Source organism: Salvelinus sp. IW2-2015, unplaced genomic scaffold, assembly GCF_002910315.2.
Source record: "Salvelinus sp. IW2-2015 unplaced genomic scaffold, ASM291031v2 Un_scaffold75, whole genome shotgun sequence".
NCBI lineage: Eukaryota > Metazoa > Chordata > Actinopteri > Salmoniformes > Salmonidae > Salvelinus > Salvelinus sp. IW2-2015.
The window spans coordinates 24,950-32,827 of NW_019942512.1; positions in this window are offsets into that span (position 1 = coordinate 24,950).

Here is a 7,878-nt window from a genome sequence, read left to right on the forward strand (position 1 = left end):
AACAAACCCCTCCGTACTGTAGCCCTGTCCCACAACAAAACCCCCTCAGTACCTGTACCTATATCCCACAAACATAACCCCTACAGTACTGTACCATATTCACAACAATCCCCTCGAGTACTGTAGCCTATCTAACAACAAACCCCTCCAGTACTGTAGCCTATCTTCTACACAAACCCTCAGTACTGTAACCATGAATTCTCAACAAACAACCCCTCAGTACGTAGCCTATCTAACAACAAACCCCCTCAGTACTGTAGCCTTTCAAACAAACCCTCAGTACTGTAAACCCATATCCCACAACAAACCCTCAGTACTATACATGATCTCACAACAAACCCTCAGTACTAATAAGCCATCTCTCACAACAAACCCAGTACTGTAGCCTATTAACACAAACCCCTCAGGTACTGTAGCATATCTCACAACAAAGCCCCTCAGTAACTGTACCATATCTCACAACAATCCTCAGATATCATCCAGTCCAAACTACGTTCTTTCTTCTTCACAACTTTGGGGGGGGGGTTAATCCTAACTTCCATCTAGTTAAAATGTTCACAGTCATTGCATCAACGTCAATGTCTGTGTCCAAATGGCACCGCTATCATAGTGTAATATTTTTAAACCAGGAACAGATGAGGGGCTGATGGTCCAAAAGTAGTACACATATAGGGACATAGGGTTCCATTTGGTACACAGGATTTGACCCCATCAATGAACAAGATGCTCTCTCATGCTCTCCCTACTCCTGAAAAACAGTGACACTGGACCATGATTCAGTTTTTTTTCTAATCTAGTCTTAACTACAGTACGTCTTTTCCCCGTGAAGCCCGTAAACTTTATTAAGTGTCCAAATGGCACCCTATTTCCCTAATGTAAGGTGGTGCACTAAAGCGTTTGACACAAGTGCCAATTTGGGATGCAAACTCATTATAGTTGTGTCAATCTAAACTCAGCAAGAACAGAAATGTCCGCTTTTTCAGGCCCTGTCTTTTCAAAGATAATTCGTGAAAATCCACATATCCTTCAGCAGATCCTTATTGTAAAGGGTTTTAAACACTGTTTCTATAGGCTTGTTTCCAATGAACTCATAAAACATTAATGAACATCACCGTGGTTGGAGAACGGTCGTTAAGACACTAACAGCTTACAGACGGTAGACAATTAAGGTCACAGTTTATGAAAACTTAGGACACACAAGAGGCCTTTCTACTGACTCTGAAAACACCTAAAGAACGATGCCCAGGGGTCCCTGCTCATTTGCGGAAACATGCCTTAGGCATCTGCAAGGAGGCTAAGAACCCTTGCAGATGATGCCAGGGCAATAAATTGCAATGTCATACTGTGAACGCCTGAAGACAGATCCGCTACGGCAGAAACCGGACGGACAGCTGATCATCCCTCGCAGTGGCAGACCACGGTAACAACACCTGTACAGGATGGTACAGTCTGAACATCACACCTGCGGACAGTTACACGGATGGAACAACAACTGCCGAGTTACACCAGGATGCACAATCCCTCCATCAGTGCTCAGACTGTCCCGCAATAGCCTGAGATAGGCTGGACTGAGGGCTGTAGAACCTGTTGTAAAGGAAGGTCCTCAGCCAGACATCACACCGCGAACCAACGTCAGGTATGGCCAGCAAACCCACCATCGCTGGACCAGACAGGACCTGCAAAAAGTGGCCTTTACTGAACGAGTTGCGGTTTTTGTCTCAACCAGGGGTGATGTCGGATTCCGCGTTTAATTGTCGAAGAATGAGCATTACAAGCCGAGGCTGTACCTTAGAGGCGGAATTCGATTTGGAGGGAGGGTCCCGTGATTTCCTGGGGCGGTGTGTCACAGAATCATCGGATGAGCTTGTTGTCATTGCAGGCAATTCAACGCTGTGCGTTACGAAGGAAGACATCTCCTCCCTCATGTGGTACCCTTCTGGCAGGCTCATCTGACATGACCTCCAGCATGACACTGCCACCACCATACTCTCGTTCTGTGCGTGATTTCCTGGCAAGACAGGAATGTCAGTGTTCTGCCATGGCCAGCGAAGAGCCCGGATCTCAATCCATTGAGCACGTCTGGGACTGTTTGGATCGGATGGTGAGGGCTAAGGGCCATTTCCCTCCCAGAATGTCCGGGGATGTTTGCAGGTGCCTTGGTGGAGAGAGGTGGGGTAACATCTCACAGCAAGAACCTGGCCGAATCTTGTGCAGTCCATGAGGAGGAGATGCACTGCTAGTAACTTAATGCCCTGGTGGCCACACCAGATATGACTGTTAACTTTTGATTTTGGACCCCCCCCCCCCCCCCTTTGTTCAGGGACACATTAAATCAATTTCTGTTAATCACCTGTCCTGTGGAACTTCAGTTTATGTGTCAGTTTGTTGAATCTTGTATGTTCATACAATCTTTACACAGTTAAGTTTGCTGAAAATAAATGCGTTACAATTTGAGAGGACGTTTCTTTTTTGCTGAGTTTAACATCGTCTAATAGTAGGCAGAGTCAAGATCGATTTTAATTTCAAACAGACAAGACAAATCGTCCTGGGTTAGGGGAAATGGTCTAATCGTCCTGGTTAGTTTTGACATGTAATTTGGAAATAATCTGCCTCTTTGAACACCTTGTTGTTTTTGCATAAGAGGCCTGTGACATAGATTCACTAATTGGCCTGGGTGACATACGCTTCAATTCTAGTCTATGAGCAGATGGAGTGGCGGAAGATCTCTGTTTGTTCGGGCCACTCGTTTGATCCTGACCTAACACTTGAACCCTAAACCTATTTGAAGAAAGACTTTTTGTTCTGTTTTGTATACCAGTCGTGGATAACATAGGAAATATACTTTAAATGGGTTGACGCTTTTAGCTTAAGGCCGACAGGCTATAAATCCTTTACTACTTTTATAGCATGTATAAGCTGCTATATAATGTCTTTATTATGCAAACACCTGTGCATAGCTTTTATTTTATGTCAGGATAAGTTGGAGATGATACACGTAATAAGAACATTATAAGGGTTGTATGCTTAATGAACAAAGTCTTTTGCAATTCAATATTCAATATATACACATCATAATGCACATTGGATGCAGTCGCTCTGCGTTAAGCGTTTCCTTCCAATTTGTTTTTGAGAAACGGGTCCCTTGAGAACAAATACAATGACATCAACATAACATTTTATAAATGTCATACACGTACAACAGCAAGGTGGTGAAACATTTTACAACCTATCTTACTTCACATCTTTATAATGTTAGTTATTATGGTATAACATCTCAATCAATGTTAGTTATATGGTACTAACCCCCATAACATATTATATTGTTAGTTATTATGGACTACTTCTCATTTATTCCCATAACATATTATAATGTTTAGTTATTATGGTACAACCCCTCCAATAACATTATATGTTTAGTCTCATTATGGTATACCCTCCCACATCTCATAGTTTATGTCTATTATGGTACTACCCCATCCTCTCATAATGTAGTTATTATGGTACTAAAATCTCATATCAATGTTAGTTTTATGGTAGCTACCCTAACATCTCATAGTAGTTTTATTATGGTACATCACATCTCATAATGTTAGTTTTATGGTACTACGATCCCATATATATATGTTAGGTTTTATGGTACAACCCCATGAATATGTTTGAGTTTTATTATGGTATAGCCATAATCTTATAATGTTAGTTATTATGGTACTAACATCTAGGTATGTTAGTTGATTATGGTATAACTCCATATGTCATATGTTTAGTTTATTATGGTTACTTAAATCTCATAGTAGTTTAATGGTTACATCAGTTAAGTTATTTGGTAACCCCTAAATCTATAGTGTTAGTTATTAGGTACTAAAATATTCGTTAGTCACATCATATGTTAGTTATTATGGTAGCTAACATCTATAATGTTGTTAATTAATGGTACTCAACAATCTCATAATGTATGTTAGTTATTATTTATTATGGTACTAACCCCCCCATAACATCTCATAGTGTTAGTTATTATGGTACTAACCCCCCCATAACATCTCATAATGTTTGTTATTGTGGTACTAACCCCCCATAACATTTTGCTTGTCTGTTATCCTGATGGTGGACATTTTGTGTTCGTCCCAAATGGCACCCTATTCCCTATATAGTGGACTTMTTTTGACCAGTGCTCTATGGGTCTCTGGTAAAACTGTGTAGGGAATAAGGATACCATTTGGGACGCAGTGTAGGAGCACTAACCTTGTAGGGGTCACATTAGTAATGGTCCGATTGATATTCTGAAGTAGCCTAATACTTAGATCCGTGCAATCAGATGGTCAGCGTTGAGATGAAATGGTCTATTAATAGTGTACTGATTGGCTCACATAAACAGCATCAGATTTTTTTATCAACACATTGGACTGTTCTCTCTCTGCTTGTCCTGTGGTTGCAGAGTGAGTAGTCTATGACTTGGGTGGCTGGAGTCTTTGACAATTTTTAGGGTATTCCACTGACACCGCCTGGTATAGAGGTCCTGGATGGCAGAGAGCTCCGCCCCAGTGATGTACTGGGCTGTACGCACTACCCTCTGTAGCGCCTTTCGGTCGGATGCCAAGCAGTTGCCATACCAAGCGGTGATGCAACCATTCAAGATGCTCTCAATGGTGCAGCTGTAGAAGTTTATGAGGATACCATGCCAAATCTTTTCAGCCTCCTGAGTGGGAATAGATGTTGTCGTGCCCTCTTCACGACAATGTTGGTCTGTGTGGACCACGATAGATCCTTAGTGATGTGGACACCAAGGCACTTGAAGCTCTCGACCCACTCCTCTACAGCCCTGTCAATGTGAATGGGGGTGTGCTCGGCCCTCCGTTTCCTGTAGTCCACGATCAGTTCCTATGTCTTGCTGACGATGAGGGAGAGGTATAGCTTCAAAACATGGTTACCACTATTATTTTGATCTCATGGATTTTTTATGGATTTTTTTTTTTTGATCAGGTAAGTCACTGAGAACACGTTTTCTTTTACAGTAACGCCCTGAACATTGCTGGTGGTCAGTCCTTAAATACATAGCTCTGTCTATGAATTTGAGAGTGCACTCCAGCCCAAACAGTGGGGAGGGGTCTCCGCTTCGTTATTGATTGTTTTGTAAATTGCCCCATTAATGTTCACTCAGTATTCAGTAAATTCAATTTGACACTCAGTATTCAATGTCATCTAAATGACTGTATTCATGCATGCATAATATTAATATGGTACACATCTATATGTAAATAATCCAATATGCAATAATCATCCAATATAACAATATAATATAATATATAATATATTGTATATTCACCTATATGCACATATACAGTAAATATACTGAACAAAAAATATAAATGCAACATGCAACAATTTCAAAGATTTTAATTGAGATACATTTCATATAAGGAAATCAGTCTATTGAAATAAATGAATTAGGCCCTAATCTATGGATTTCACATGACTGGGCAGGGGTCATGTGACTGGGCACATGACTGGGCATGGGTGGGCCTTGGAGGGAATAGGCCCACCCACTTAGCAGCCAGGCCCACCCAGTTCACCTGCAGATGATCCCGAATGTGAAGAAGCCGGATGTGGAGGTCCTGGGCTGCCTCCAACATCGTTTATGCTAGAGATATGAACATTCAGTTCTCTGCCAGCTCTGGTGGACATTCCTGCAGTCAGCATGCCAATTGCACGCTCCCTCAAAACTTGAGAAATCTGTGGCATTGTGATGTGTGACAAAATTGCACAGTTTTAAAGTGGATTATATTGTCCCCAGCACAAGGTGGCCCTGTGTAATGATCATGCTGTTTAATCAGCTTCTTGATATGCCACACCTGTCAGGTGGATGGATTATCTTGGCAATGGAGAAAATGCTCACCAACAGGGATGTAAACACAGTTGTGCACAAYATTTGAGAGAAATAAGCTTTTTGTGCATATGGAACATTTCTGGAATTTTTTATTTCAGCTCAAGAAACATGGGACCAACACTTTACATGTCACGTTTATATTTTTGTTCAGTGTACATTTACATGTACAGTACATATTTAAATGTACATGTACTTGATTGTGCAGTGAACTGTACTGTACTTCCAGCCCTCTCCCAATCTTTACTGAAGCTTAGCAGCAGTTACCCTCTCTCATCCTTTCTCTCCCCTCTCTCCTCGCTTTCTCTCTCCCCCCTCTCTCCCCTCTCTCTCCCTTTCTCTCCTCTCTCCCCACTCTCCCCATTCTCCTCCCTCTCTCTCCTCTATATCCCATTTCTCCATCTCCTATCTCTCCCCTCTCCCTCCCTCCCCTCACTATCTCTCCCCTCCCTTTCTCTCCTCTCTCTCTCCTCTTTCTCTCCCCTCTCTCTCTCTTCCCTCTCTGCCCTTTCTCTCCATCTCTCCCCTCTCTCTCCCCTTGCTCTCCCCTCGCTCTCCCCTCGCTCTCCCCTTTCTCTTTCTCTCCCCTCTCTCTCTCCCCTCTCTTTGTCTCCTCTCTCCCCTTTCTCTTTATCTCCATTCTCTCTCCCTTTCTCTTTTCTCTCTCTTCCCTCGCTCTCCCCTCTGTCTTTCTCTCCCCTCTCTCTTCCCTCTCCCTCCCCTCTCTCTTTCTCTCTCCAGTATGTCTTTGCCCAGTCCTCCTCTTGATGTAGACAGATGGGAATTTACTGCAAATCCCGCAGTGATAAGAGGTCACATGACCCGTGTGCAGGAAGTGTGACGTCTGTCTTTTGCCATTTCTCTGCTTTTATCTAGCTGCCCCTGCTCTGATGGCTAGGGGAAATGATGCAGAGTGCCTGCCGGTGAACGGCCTCTCCCTCACAGAAGAAATACATTTTGTGTGGTTCTTTTCAGAGGAACAAAATTAGTCCCCAAAAGTGATATGTCAGCCTATGAATGACAGGCATGCTAATTGTTCTCCTAGGATATATGTGACACAATGCTCCAGCAATGGGAGAGAGGGGTCTGACTGCACAATAGGCTGGGAGAAAGTGCAGTGTATAGGTTTTCTTACTTGGGGTCTAAGATTTACTGTAGTCCTATATAAACAGGTCAGAAAGGACTTAATAATTATCTCCTGATCCTGGCAGCTCTGAGCTGAGCCCCAGACTGTTAGCTTATAGGGCACGCGTGTGTGCGTGTGAGTGCTTGCGTGCGTGCGTGTGACCAGATGCAAGGCTTTCGGAGACACAAGACATGATTTCAGAAGCAGCCATGTGGAACCTTCCTCAATTTATTTCTATTTATCAGGAAACCCCAGTATAAGCCTGATCCAGACAGATGCACAACCTCTCTGTCTGTCTGTCTGTCTGTCTGTCTGTCTGTCTGTCTGTCTGTCTGTCTGTCTGTCTGTCTGTCTGTCTATCTGTCCTGTCCTTATCTCACCATGTCCCTTCTGTCTGTTAATCTGTCTGTTCTCAATCTGTCTTCCTGTCTGTCATGCTGTCTCGTCTATTCTTGTCTTTCTGTCTGTCTTGCTCTTCATCTGTCTTTGCTGTCTGTCTCTTCTCACATGTCTTCCTTGTTCAGTGTGCTGATGCTGCTCTCTCTTCATCACTGTCTATTGTATCAGCTATGTTATCTGTCTAGTCTGCTATCTGTCAGTCTGTTATGCTGATACAGTCTGTATCTGTCATGTGCTGTAATTCCTGTCGAGATCTGCTATAATCCTGTCAGTCTTGTGTCTGTGTCAGTCCTGTGTATCTGTCTGTTGCTGTCGGTCTGGTACTGTCGTGTCTGTCTGTCTGCTCTGTCTGCCTATCTGTCTCTGTCTGTGCTGCTGTTGTCCTGTCTGTCCTGTCTGGTCCTGTTCTGGTCTGTTCTGGCCTTGTCTGTTCATCATGGTCTGTCCATAATCTGATCTGTTCTAGTCTCACCTG